The sequence below is a fragment of the Nicotiana tomentosiformis genome, chromosome 9 (assembly GCF_000390325.3).
Source record: "Nicotiana tomentosiformis chromosome 9, ASM39032v3, whole genome shotgun sequence".
Taxonomy (NCBI): domain Eukaryota; kingdom Viridiplantae; phylum Streptophyta; class Magnoliopsida; order Solanales; family Solanaceae; genus Nicotiana; species Nicotiana tomentosiformis.
In genome coordinates, this window is record NC_090820.1 from 100542075 (window position 1) to 100557484 (window position 15410).

Here is a 15410-nt window from a genome sequence, read left to right on the forward strand (position 1 = left end):
AATGGTCTGGCAAATTTTTAGGTACTTCGGGTTTGGTTGTCCGGATGAATGCACATGGTGTGGGTTATAGCATACAAAAATTTAGAAATCAGGTGGAATTCCAGTTTTATGGCCTTAAAACACCAAAAATCGAGTATCGGTCTTGGCGAGACGATGAATATTGTTCCTTATATTATTTTGATGGTCCGGCAAAATTTTAGGAGGTTCAGGTCTGGTCGCCCGAATGCATACAGATGGCGTGGGCAATAGCACATAAAAATCTGAGAATCGGGAAACATTCCAGTTTTATGTCCCTTAAAAGCCATAAACGAGGAACGGTCATGGCAAGGCGATCTTATTTTTCCTTAGATAGTTTTTATGGTTCAAATATATTTTAGGCGGTTCAATGCCGATCGCCCAGATGCATGCACATGGCGTGGGATATAACATACAAAAATCTAGGAATCAAGCAGAATTTCAGTTTTATGATCCTATAATGCCAAAAACGAAAAACGGTCATGGCGAGTCATTGACTATTATTCCTTAGGTCATTTTTGATGGTCCGAAATATTTATAGGCGGATTGGGTCTGATCGCTCGGATGCATGCACATGGCGTGGGCTATAGCACACGAAAATCTGGGATCGGGCAAAATTCCAATTTTATTAGCCCTAAAATGCCAAAATCGAGGAACGGTCATGGCGAGGCAATTAATATTATTCCATAGGTCATTATTGTGGCCCGGAAAAATTTAGGCAGTTCGAGTCCGATCGCTCGAATGCATGCAGATAGCATGGGCAATATCACAAAAATCTGGGAATCATGCGACATTCCTGTTTTATATCCCTAAAATGCCAAAACATGAGGACCGCTCATGGTGAAGTGATGATTATTGTTTCTTAGGTAATTTTTGATGATCCTGAAAAATTTTATGGGATTTGAGTCCGGTTGCCTGGATGCATGTAGATGGTATGGGCTAAAACGCACGAAAATCTGGTAATCGTGCGGCATTATTGTTTCATGGACCTAAGAAGCCAAAAAATGAGGAACAATCATGGTGAAGCGATGATTATTATTTTTTAGGTAATTTTTGATGGGCCAACTAAATTTTAGACGATTTGGGTCCGGTCACCCGGATGCATGTAGTTGGTATAGGCTATAGTATACGAAAATCTAGGAATCATGCGGCATTCCTGTTTTATGGCCCTAAAATGCCAAAAATTAAGGAACGATCATAGAGAAGTGATGACTATTGTTGCATAGATATTTTTTATTTGCAAGTAAAATTCTAGGCAATTCGAGTGCGGTCGCCCGGATATATGTAGAAGGCGCGGGCTATATCACATAAAATATCTAGGAATCGTGCGACATTCCTGTTTCATGGCCCTAAAAGACAAAAAATGAGTAACTATCATGGCAAAGTGATGATTATTGTTCCTCAGGTCATTTTTGACGGGCCTGTAAAATTTAAGGCATTTCGGGTTTGGTCATCCAGATGCATGCAAATGGTGTGAGCTATAGCACATGAAATTCTGGGAGTCATACAACATTCCTGTTTTATGGTACTAAAATGTTAAAAACAAGGAACGGTCATGGAGAAGCGATGACTATTGTTTCTTAGGTCATTTTTAATTGGCCGGAAAAATTTGAGGCGATTCGGGTCTAATCGCCTGGATACATGTAGATAGCGTGGGCTGTAACACATGAAAATCTAGGAATCATGCGACATTCCTATTTTATGGGCCTAAAATACCAAAAAATGATAAATGGTCATTGCGAAGCGATTAATATTGTTACGTTGTTTTTGATGAGCTGTCAAAATTTTAGGTGATTCGTGTCCAGTCGCCCATATACATGCAGATCTCGTAGGATATAACACACGAAAATCTAGGAATCATGCGGCATTCATGTTTTATGGCCCTAAAACACCAAAAGATAAGGAACGGTCATGGTGAAGTGATAATATTATTCATTAAGTCATTTTTATAGGCGGGCAAACTTTTAGGCGATTCGGTTCAGGTAGCCCGCATTTGGATGGCGTGGGCTATTGCACATGAAAATCTAGGAATCGTGCATCATTCCTGTTTTATGGCCCAAAAATGCCAAAAAATGAGGAATGGTCTTGGAGAAGTGATGACTATTATTCCTTTTGTCATTTTCTTATGGGCTATAAAATTTTAGGCAATTCGGGTCCGGTCTTTTTCATGCAGGCGGATGGCATGAGCTATAGCACACGAAAATCTGGGAATCTTGTTGTATTCTTGTTTTATGGCGCTAAAATGCTAAAAAAACTAGGAACGGTCATGGCGAAACGATGCCTATTGTTCCTTAGGTCATTTTTATGAGCCGACAAAATTTTAGGAGATTCGGGTCCGGTCACCCGGATTCATGCATATGGTGTGGGAAAAATCTAGGAAATGTGCGGCATTCAGGTTTATGGCCCAAAAATGCTAAAAAATGAGGAATGGTCATCGCGAAGCAATAACTATTGTTCCGTAGGTTGCTTTTTATGGGCATGTAAAATTTTAGGTGATTTGTGTCCAGTCTCCCGGATGCATGCAGATGGCATAGGCTATATCACAAGAAAATATGGGAATCATGCGGCCTTCATATTTTATGGCCCTAAAATGCAAAATAAATGAGTAATGGTTATAGCGAAGTGATGGCTATTGTTCCTTAGGTTTTTTATGATGGGCCTGCATAATGTTAGTCGATTCGGGTTCGGTCTCCCAGATGTATGTAGTTGGCATGGGCTATAGCACAATAAAATCAGGGAATAAGTTTTTTATGGGTGGGCAAAATTTTAGGCCCCGTTATTTTCTAGTATTACTAGTAGCACTCGTATTTTTTCGTATTCTTTGACCTCTAGTATTTGCCTATTGTTTCGTTCGCTCCGTGTTTCATATTTTACAGTTTGTGTTTTTTTGTTGTATTTTTTTTCCTTTTCCTTATCGTCCTTTGTCTCCCTATTCTTTATTCCTTCTTCGTCTTCTTCCCTTCTCTTTTTTCACCTTTTCTTGAGCCGAGGGGCTTTCGAAAACTGCCTCTCTACCTCGCCAGGTAGGGGAAAAGTCTGTGTACATACTACCCTCCCCAGACCCTACTTGTGGGATTATACTGGGTATGTTATTGTTATTGTTGCTGGATTCGGTCGTCTGGATCCATAAAGATGACGTGGTCTATAGTACACAAAAATCTTGGAGTCGTGCGGCATTCTTGTTTTGTGGCCCTAAAATGCCAAGAAACGAGGAACGGTCCTGGAGAAACGATGACTATTGTGTCCTTAGGTCATTTTTGATAGACCAACAAAATTTTAGGCGATTCGGGTCAACTCGCTCGGATGCATGCAGATGGCGTAGGCTATAACACACTAATATCTAAGAATTGTGCGACATTCCTATTTTATGTCCCTAAAATGCCAAAAAATGAGGAACGGTCATGGCGAAGCGATAACTATTATTCCTAGGTTTTTTTTATTGTCTTGGAAAATATTAGGGGATTTGGGTCCGGTCGTCTAGATACATGCAGATGGCGTGGACTATAGCACACGAAAATTTGGGAATCGTGCGGCATTATTGTTTTGTGGCCCTAAAATGCCAAAAAATAAGGAACGGTCATGGAGAAGCAATGACTATTGTTAATTAGGTCATTTTTGATAGGCGGGCTAAAATTTAGACAATTTTGGTCTGGTCGCCCGGATGCTTGCAGATGGCGTGGGCACACGAAAATCTGGGAATAGTGCGGCATTCCTGTTTTAGGGCCATAAAATGCAAAAATGAGAAACGGTCATGGCGAAGCAATGACTATTTTTCCTTAGGTTATTTTTTATGGTCATGCAAAATTTTAGGCGATTTGAGTACGGTCATCCGGATGCATGCAAATGGTGTGGGCTATAGTACGTGAAAATATAGGAATCGTGAGGCATTCCTATTTTATAGCCCTAAAACTCCAAAAATGAGGAATGGTCATAGTGAAGTGATGACTATTTTTCCTCAGGCAGTGTTTTATGGGCCGAAAAAGGTTTAGGCGATTCGGGCCTGGTTCCCCGGATGCATGCTGATGGCATGAGCTATAGCATACGAAAATCTGATAATAGTGCGACGTTCCTATTTGATGGCCCTAAGACGCCAAAAAATGAGGAACGATAATGGCGAAGTGATTACTATTGTTCCTTAGGTCGTTTTTGTCGAGTCGAGAACTTTTTAGGTGATTCGGGTCCCGTCGCCCAGTGTGGGCAGCCAATTTTGGCCTTCCTTTTTTGAATTAATTTACTTATACTTAATAATTAACATCAAATGTTTTGGAATTATTTTCTATCGATAAATAATTATTTTTTACAAATAAATTAAGTATTAACTTTGAAATTAATCATCTAGTATTAGTACTATGTTATTGCAAATGTACTTGCTATTTTAATATTATTAAAACAATCATTTGTACACACCACATAGGCTTTATAATTAATTTAACAAATTATTTCTCAATTTTAGTTAAATATGATAATTAGTGTCATAATTTAGAACATAAAATATTTTCTAAATAATTAATTACAATAATTATTAGTATATTTGATAATTATAATTTTACTATATTTTATTGAAAATTAATTAATTTTTAATAACTTAATTTTAAAGAGGTTAAAGACCAAATGGCTACTATTGCAATTCATTAATTAATTACACAAGGGCCATTTCTTAAATTAAAACCAGCCCAAATGCCAAGCCCAAATCCGGATATTGTCCAGTCCAAGCAACTCCTTCTCTCCAAGTTGGCAATCCGCCCCAATCCGTTTGAACCAATCAAATTATGCCACGTCACCCATCTCTATAACTCACAGAACAAACACAAACAATCCTGATCGTCGATCATCACCATCAACAGACCAGGTTTAATCTTTCTTTTCTTATTATTTCAAAACCACTACCTGATTTTATCTTAACTGTTATATTACAAGGATTCAACGGTCTCCATTTTTCCTCATTTAAACCCTTTAATACCCAAACTATCGGGACCGCTTATCAAATGATCCAACGGCCCAGATCCCATCTCCCCTTTTAAACCTACAAGACCAACCCCTATTTCCCCAAACCCTAATCATTCACTCCAAAGACCCTACCGCCACCATTCCCCTTCTTATCTCATCTCTCTCAAACTCACCAAACCCGTTAATCACAAAACCTTGCACTAATTAGTGCAAGGTCATGAATCATGACTAGAAATTATTCCTTTTGCCTTCATTACCCACGATTCTCGCTGAATCTTTGCCCATTCCGCCTTTGAGATTCAAATCCCTTAAATCCAAAAACCCTAACCTAGAGATGAAACATTACATCATCTGTGGTTTTTCAAATCCATGGCATGCATGGCCATCCGTCTTGTCTCTGTTATATGAATCTCATCATTTCTCTTTCCGTTTAATTTCAAAAGCCCTAATTTTGAAGTCACAAACCAAAGGGTGAAATCTCAAATCTTCTGGGATTTTCTTGTGTTCTTTCAAATCAAAGCGCATGAAAAGCCTCCTCAGAACCTCATTATGATTATTCGATGTCCAGAGGTCAAATGCAATGACCTCTGGACATTGGGGCTTTACCCGATGGATTTTGCCATCAATGGTCGACCCTCTCCCTTCTCAGGTAAAAATCCTCATTGTATTCCCTCTACTCTTTCTGATTTTACCCGCTTATGCTCACATCCCTAACTCAACGTCATCTTTCACTACCAAGTTTGAATTTTGCTGAAACCCTAAGCCATTAATGGTACTATAAATAGAGCTTTAATTGCTCTCACCTATCACGACCTAAGAACCACCTAACATCATCGAACAACCTACAATCACACCAAGCAGTAGTCTCAAATTTCATACGAGTTAAGAGGCTAGGTTTCTTTTATGATTTGATCTTTATTCCTTTTGTTTTTCGAGTTTCTTCATTTCTCAAGAGCTTAAAATCTTGGTTTTCATACGGCTAAGTTAGGAACCATGTTTGGTCTGCTGCCCTAGAAAATGTCAGTGTACTTCCACCCTCTCTCTAATTGCTTCATTCGAAAATCATGAACATACTACTGTCTTTCCGTTAATTGCTTCATTTATGATGTTTGTCACTAATCTATGATTGTTTATTCTGATTCATAATGGCTTGTTGTTGATCTATGGTTAGCTATTATGTTTTCATCAGTATTGGTTAAGTTGCTATGTGACCTTATGACTTATGTTCTGTATTAAACAATCTATGTGATTAAGGTATTTAATATGCCTTAATGACTTTTCATGATTGCATAGGTTTCAGGTATACTTCTAATGATTCTGCTATATATTCCATACTATATTTTTTTGCATTTTGTTGTTGAGGTTGTTGTTAAATGATTCTATCTATAACATACATGAAAGCCCACAGTTTAATTCTTCATCACTTAATTGAAAAATGTGAAGTTTAAAGTGTTTAAATGATTTTGTTCTTTGTATAAGTGCTTGTTAACCTTTAAGTATTCCTTGAATCATCACTATTAAAGCTTTATATACATGTCTAACTGTTAGTTGTATCTATAAGTATGAAACATTCTTATTAGGATGAACTTCTGCGAACATCAATGATCATTTTGCACATGTTTTGTTATGATCACGTTATATTTCATGAATTAGGTTATAGTCATGTTGAATGTTAATTGTTTTACAAATTGACTACAACTCCATCATGCTTAGATGTTAATCTTAGTCTCTATAGCATAGTTAAACAAGTTTGATATAATATCTCCCCTGTCTCTTAATGACATTGTTAAGCTGATTTTACAATGACTTAAACTCATCCTGTTTTTTGTAAGACTATAACATTAGCTGAAATATCTATATGTATAATTGAATGAAGGTTATGTATGTATCTCTGCATATCTCTCATGATTTCATGCTTCTGTGCACTATCTTGAAATCGCATACAGTTCTCCATTTCCCTGTTAATCTGAATTGAATCTGGTCTTAGAGAAACCCCTTGTTCTTACTGGCTAAACACAATAACTTTCCTATTTCATTATACTCCTACAAAAAAGTGGCTCAACTTTTAGTCCCAAAATGAATTGAGACTGGTAGTTTGTGATCCTGTTAAGCACTTTTAGGGAATTCCATTTTTAATTTGCAAACTTGTAGTCATGTTATAAGTTCTGATTATACTCTGGTATTCCTAATAATACATGTAGAGGTTCCTGATTATGACTATTTATTTGAAATCTTTGCCGATGGCTTTCAAAGGGTTCCAAACAGTATTGACCTATATGTGCAAGACTTGAGTTAAACCAACGTGTGATTAGTCTATTAGAGCAAAAGCATTTGTATCCCTTAGATGTAGATGTTCTAAACTATGTGCTATTTTTCTATCTCTGAGATGCTTGATCCCAGTTGTTTGGTTCTTTAGCAATGACATTATAATGTTCCTACCTCTGTGTATGTGTTTGGAAACTTGAGCTTCAAGTTTGTTTAATATGTTAATCATTCTCTTAGAACTGGAGGTATAGTTATAGGAAATAAAATTGTTTCAGCATTTCTTATATTATTTTGTCGAGAAAGGGTATGCTTCTGTGGTAGGGAATGTTACAGTAGTTGGTTTACATTGAAAGAGCCTCATTGGTGCTCAAACCTATAGGGAAGAATGAGTCCTTGGTGGTTAGGGGTATTTGGGAGTAGAGTTTAACTCTAGGTTGGGCTGCTCTCCCAAGCACAAGCATAGCCCAGTGCCTTGAGACCCTTGGGAACTTTGAAGTGTCGGGGGATTTAAAGGGGGCATCGACCTTGAGTGGAACTCTCTTCTTAGCCCTTAATTCATTGACACTTGTTATTCTCTTTGGTTTTAGTGTTTAATGGAAACGAAAGGTGTTCAATGTGGATCATTTGCTATACATAACCACCACAGTAGTATAACTTTCTTAGTATTTGAATACTATTAGACAACTTTCCTTTATTCATTGCTTACGAATTTCACGTATGAGCATGTATATAGTATTGTCTTTCTAATGACTTTCTCTCTTCTTCTTTTAAACATGTACAATGGCTTGGTCCTGCTGAGTTCGTAAAGAACTCAAACCCAAATCCAGCATTGCTATCTCCTGGGAGTCTAGAGTCAGTTGGCATCCCAGTTACTGCTGGGCCTGCTTCTTTGAGGCCCAAAAACCAAAGTCCTTTCGTTCCATTCACTCCCTCATTTACTTCCTTAGCTATTTTATATTTTCGCTATGATGTTGTCCTTTATTGTGTTTCTGTTGTTTTATCTCACATGTATACAAAAATTATATATTTGATTGAATGCTTTATTTTATCTTTTAATTCATATAAAATAACTTAGGCAAGTTGTAAAGAACCTAGGATTAATAGAAGCATTAGTTCGTAATTAACCCTTCACCCGCTAATCATGAGTTGTTATTAATTCATTATGCTTTGCTAAATCTTCTTAAAGATTTTGAAGCCCAAAGTCCTAACAAAAGGGGGAAGTCCTTCTCTCAAAGAGAAAAAAAACAGAACTGAATCAGAGGCTTAATTTCTAAAAGGAAATCAACTCCTTTCGAAAACCAAGATGCTACTTCCCCAAAACAAGGATTTTTAAATGGTTTCTTCAAGCTTAATATTTAAAAAACAAGGTATATTTTACGCTTATTTTCATAACACCTTCACCTCATTAGAGTAATATGAACTTTCATGCTTTTGGAAATAAAGTGTTTTAACTTCGCTTCTCTTTTACAAATTTTCATACAAACATCATACATCTTTTAAAGCTCTTTTCAAGCATATATATACTAACATTATTTCCCTAAGATTCTTTTATAAATCTATACCTCTTTACACTACATTTTTCCCTTACAGGTATTATTCCCTAACAAATGGTAAGCTACACTCTTTAAACACTAGTTAAGCATGGTACAAACAATTAGTTATAAATCTAGTCTAAGTCCTATGCAACTACCTTAGGTAGATTTTAAGGGGTGCCTAATATCTTCCCTTTAGAGAAACAAGAACCATTACCCATAATATCACTGGTTAGCAAACTAATGAAGAATATGACCTTTAGTATTTAAATAGGTACCCTAGTATACCTTTAAATATTAGGTGGCGACTCTCTTTCATCAATGACAGAGAAATCACAAGTTGAATCTTGTTTTAACTCGTACAAAATAGGGTGAAACACTCGGATTCATGTAGATGGCGTGAGTTATAGCATATGAAAATCTGGGAATCTTGTGACATTTCTGTTTTATTGCCCTAAAATGCTAAAAATGGAGAAAGGTCATGGCGAAGCTATGGCTATTTTTTCTTAGATCGTTTTTGATGGGCCGTCAAAATTTTAGGCGATTCGGATCGGTCTCCCGGATGCATGGAGATGGCTTAGGCTATAACACACAAAAATTTGAGAATCGTGCGGCATTCCAGTTTTAAGTCACCAATATGCCAAAAAACGAGGAATGATCATGGTGAATCAATGACTATTTTTCCTTACATCATTTTTTAATGGTAAGCAAAATTTTAGGTGATTCAGGTCCAGTCGCCTGGATACATATTGATGGCATGGGCTATCGCACACAAATATTTGTGAATTGTGCGACATTCCTGTTTTATGGCACTAAAATGCCAAAAAAGAGAAACTGTCATGGCGATTCAATGACTATTGTTCCTAAGGTCATTTTTTGTGGGCCAGGAAAATTTTAGGCGATTTGGGTCTGGTCGCTTGGATGCTTGCAGATGGCGTGGGCTATAGCACACGAAAATTTTGGATTCGTGTGGCATTCTTATTTTGTGGCCCTAAAATGCCGAAAACTGAGGAACGGTCATGGTGAAGCAATGACTATTGTTTCTTAGGTTGATTTTGATAGGCTGGTAAAATTTTAGGTTATTCGGGCCCGATCACCTGGATGTATATAGATTGCGTGGGCTATAGCATACAAAAATCTGGGAATTGTACGACATTCCTGTTTTATAACCATAAAACCCAGCCAAAAGAGGAAAGGTCATGGTGAAGCGATAGCTATTGTTCCTTAGGCTTTTTTTATTAGCTGGCAAAATTTTAGACAATAGGGGTCTTATCGCCTGGATGCATACAAATGACATGGGATATAGCCTACGAAATATGTGAATCGTGCGACATTCCCGTTCTATTATCCCAAAACACTAAAAAATGAAGAACGATCATGAAAAATTGATGATTATTGATACATAGGTCATTATTTATAGCCCGACAAAATTTTACGTGATTCGTATCCGGTCGCCTGATGCAAGCAGATGGCTTGGGGTATAACACATAAAAATCTAGGAATTGTGCGGCATTCCTGTTTCATGACACTAAAATGCAAAAACAATGAGGAACGGTCATGGCGAAGCGATGACCATTGTTCCTTAAGTCATTTTTATGGGCCTTTAAAAAATTAAGCGATTCGGGCTTGGTCATTCGGATGCATGTAAATGGCGTGGGATATAGCATGCAAAAAACTAGGAATCGTGCGACATTCCTGTTTTATAGCCCTAACGCTAAAAATAAGTAACGGTCATAGAGAAGCGATACCTATTGTCCTTAGGTAATTTTTTATTGGCCTTAAAAGTTTTAGGCGATACCGGTTTGATCGCTCGGATGCATGCAGATGCAGTGGACTATAGCACATGAAAATCAGGAAATCGTACGGTATTCTGATTTTACGGCCCTAAAATGCCAAAATACGAGGAACGGTCATGCCGAAGTGATGACTATTGTTCCTTACGTTATTTTTGATTGTTCGGTAAAATTTTAGGCGATTTGGGTCTGGTCGCCCACACACATGCAAGTGATGACTATTGTTCCGTAGTTAATTTTTTTATGGTCCGGCAATAATTTAGGTAATTCAGATTTGGTAGCCTCGATGCATGCTAATGGCGTGGGCTATTACACACGAAAATCCGGGACTCGTGCGGCATTCCTGTTTATGGTCCTAAAATGTCAAAAAATGAGAAACGGTCATGGACAAATGATGGCTATTATTCCTTAGGTCATTTTTATGGGCCGACAAAATTCTAGGCAATTCGGGCCCGGTCGCTTTGATGCATGCAGATGCATGGGCTATAACACATGAAAATCTGGGAATCATGCAGCATTCTTATTTTATGACCCTCAAACTCCAAAAAATAAGGAATTGTCGCAGCGAAGCGATGACTATGGCTTCTTAGGTCGTTACTGATAAGTCGGCAAAATTTTAGGCAACTCGTGTCTGGTCGCCTGCATGCATGCAGATGACGTAGGCTATAGACCATGCAAATCTTGGAATCGTGCGGTATTTCTATTTCTTTACCCTAAAATGCCAAAAAATAAGGAAAGGTCATGGTGGAGCGATGGCTATTATTCCTTAGGTCAATATTTATGGGCGGAAAATTATTAGGCGGTTTGGGTCTGGTCGCCTGTATGCAAGCACATGGCGTGGGCTATAGTACATCAAAATCTGAGAATCGGGCAGCATTCCTGTTTTATGGCACTAAAATTCCAAAAAAACGAGGAACTCCATGGCTAATCAATGACTATTATTCCTAAGGTCATTTTTATGGGACGCAAAATTTTAGGTGATTCGGGTCCTGTCGCTCGGATGCACGTAGATAGCATGGGCTATTGCACATGCAAAGCTAGGAATCGTGCAACATTCCTGTATTATGGTGCAAAATGCCATAATTGGGGAACGGTCATGGAGAAACGATGACTATTTCTCCTTAGGTTATTTTTTATGGGCCGGCAAAATTTTAGGCAATCGAGTCCGGTCGCCCAGATGCATGCAGATGGCGTGGGCTTTAGCACACAAAAATCTAAAAAACGTGCAGCATTTCAGTTTTATGGCCCTAAAATACCAAAAAAAGAGGAACGGTCATGGCGAATCAATGAATATTGTTTCTTAGGTCATTGTTTATGGGCTGGCAAAATTTTAGATGATTTGGGTCCGGTCTCCCTGATGCATGCAGATGGCGTGGACTATAGCACGTGAACATTTGGGAATCGTTCCATATTCCTGTTTTATGGCCCTAAAACGACAAAAAATGAGGAATGGCCATGGAGAAGCGATGAACATTTATCCATAGGACATTTTTTATGGGCCGGCCAAATTTTAGACGATTCAAATCCGGTTGCCTAGATGCATAAAGATGGTGTGAGCTATAACATACGAAAATATAGGAATTGTGTGACACTCTTGTTTCATGAACCTAAAATGCCAAAAAACAAGGAACGGTCTAGCGAAGCCATGACTATTGTTTCTTAGGTCATTTTTTATGGGCCAGAAAATTTTTTGGCGATTCGAGTCTTGTCACCCAACCCAAATGCATGCTGGTGGCAAGGGCTATAGCACAAGAAAATCTAGGAATCGTGCGGTACTCTTGTTTTATCGCCCTAAAACGCCAAAAAAGGGAACCGGTCAAGTCAAAATGATGAATATTGTTTCTTAGGTCGTTTTTTATGGGCCGGCAAAATTTGAGGCGATTTGGATCTGGTCTCCTCGATGCGTAAATATGGCATGGGATATGACAACCTAAAATTTGGAATCGTGCGGCATTCTAATTTTATGGCCCTAAAACGCCAAAAAATGAGGAACGCTCAATGCGAAGGGATTGGCCGGGAAAGTATAGATGATTCAGGTCCATGCGCCCATATGCATGCAGATGAAAAGGGCTATAGCACATGAAAATCTTGGAATCATGCGCCATTCTTGTTTTATCATCCTAAAATGCAAAAAATGAGGAACGGTCATGGCAAAACAATGACTATTTTTTTATTAGGTCATTTTTTATGGGCCGACAATTTTTAGGCGATTCGGGTATGGTCACCTGGATGCATGCAGATGGCATAGGCTATAACATACGAAAATTTGGGAATCGTGTGGCATTCCTATTTTATGGCCCTTAAATGCCAAAAAATGAGGAACGGACATGAAAAAATGATGAATATTGTTCCTTAGTTAGTTTTTGATGGGACGACCAAATTTAAGGCGATTCGAGTTTGATCACCCGGATGCATGCAGGTGGCGTGGGATATAGTACACGAAAATCTCGGAATCGTGCGGCATTCCAGTTTTATGTCCCAAATACGCCAAAATAATGAGAAACAATCATGGTGAAGCGATGACTATTTTTTATTACGTCATTTTTATTGGCCAGAAAAAGTTTAGGCGATTCAGGTTCAGTCGCCTGGATGCATGCAAATGGTGTGGGCTATCGCACATGAAAAGCTGATAATCATGCGGTATTCCTGTTATTTGGCCCTAAAACGTTACAAAATGAGGAAAGGTCATGAAGAATAGATGAATATTGTTCCTTAGGTTATTTTGTATGGGCCAACAAAAGTTTAGGCAATTTGGGTTTGGTCACCTGGATGCATGCAGACGGCGTGAGCTATAGAACACGAAAATATTGGAATCGTGCGACATTCCTGTTTTGTGGCTCTAAAATGCCGAAACACAAGGAGCGGTCATTTTGCAAAGCAGTGAACATTCTTCTTTAGGTTGTTTTTGATAGGCCGACAAAATTTTAGGCGATTCGAGCCACGTCGATCGGATGCATGCAGATGGCGTGGGCTACAACACAAGAAAATTGGGGAATTGTGCGACATTACTATTTTATGACCTTAAAACCCCAACAAAAGAGGAACGGTCATGGAGAAGTAATGACTTTTGTTCATCCGGACGTTTTTTATTGACCGATAAAATTTTAGGCGATACAGGACTGATCGCCTGGACGCATACGGATGGCGTGGTCTATAGCCCACGAAAATATGAAAATCGTGCGGCATTCCTATTTTATGGCCCTAAAATGCCAAAAAGTGAAGAACGATCATGGCAAAGCAATGAATATTTTTAATTAGGTTATTTTTAATGGCCCGACAAAAGTTTAGGTGATTCATATCCGGTCGCCCGGATACATACAGATGGCGTGGGATATAACACATGAAAATCTAGGAATCGTGCGACATTCCTATTTTATGACCCTAAAATGCAAAACAATAAGGAACGGTCATGGAGAAGTGATGGCTATTGTTCCTTGGGTCGTTTTTATGGGCCTGGAAATTTTTTAGGCGATTTGGGTTCGGTCGTTCGGATGCATGCAAATGGCATGGACTATAGCACGCAAAAATCTAGGAATCGTATGGCATTCCTATTTTATAGCCCTAAACGCTAAAAATGGGGAACAGTCATGGCTAAATGATGACTTTTGTTCCTTAGGTCATTTTTATTGGCCGGAAATATTTTAGGCTATATAGGTTTGATCGCCCCAATACATGCAGACGGCTTGGGCTATAGCACACGAAAATCTGAGAATCGTGTGGTATTCCAATTTTATGGTCCAAAATGCCAAAAACGAGGAATGGTCATTGCAAAGTGATGACTATTATTCCATAGGTCATTTTTGATAGGTCGATAAAATTTTAGGCAATTTGGGTCCGGTTGCCTAGACGTATGCACATGGCGTGGGCTATAGCCTATAGCACACAATAATCTAGGAATTGTGCGGCAGTAACGACCCGACTTGTCATTTCGGGAATTAACGTCTCATTCAGCGACTTAAGGTCCCGAGCAACTTCGTAATGTGTATTATGAATTGCGTGTGTGGTCGAGATTGGTTTTCAGATGATTTGGGATTAAATTGAATGAACATCTCTTATTTTTGAAGCCTAAATAAAAAGAGTTGACCAAAGTTTGACTTTTGAGCAAACGACTCCAAGATGGAATTTGTATGGTTCCAATAGCTTTGTAAGGTGATTTTGGACTTAGGCATGCGTCTATATTTAGATGCGGAGGTCCGTAGGGTAATTTGAAGCATTTCAGCGATATTAGAAAGTTTAAGTTTTGGAAGGTTGGGAGGTTTCACCGAGAGTTGACTTTGGTGATATCAGCGTCGGAATGAGATTCTGAGAGTTGGATTAGCTCTGTTATGTCATTTGGAACTTGCCTGCGAAATTTGACGTTATTCTGGGTTGAATTGATATGTTTCGGCGCGCGTTTTGAAAGTTGGAAGAATTTTGAAATTCACGAGTTTGATTCGAGGTGCGATTTGTAGTTTTGGAGTTTTTTGATATGATTTGAGGCCTCTACTAAGTTCGTATCATATTTTAGGATGTGTTGGTAAATTTGGTTTAGGTCCGGGGGGCCTCGGGTGTGTTTCGGATGGGCTACGTGCCATTTCTTCATGCTTTAGAGTTGCTGGTTTCTGGTGTGGTTGTTGCTCTTCGCGATCGCGAAGTGATTCTGGGAACTCAGTTTTTTTTTTTCATCGCTTTCACGACATTTTGTACGCGATCACGTAAGGTCCAATTGGTTCTTGTTCGCATTCGCGATGCTTATTCCGCGTTCGCGTAGAGTTGGAGCTGGAAAGGGAATCAGGAATTTGTTCTCCGCTTTCGCATCATCAGGTCCGCGATCGCGTAATAGGAGGTCGCTATGTTTCACGTTAGCATCTGTTTTTTC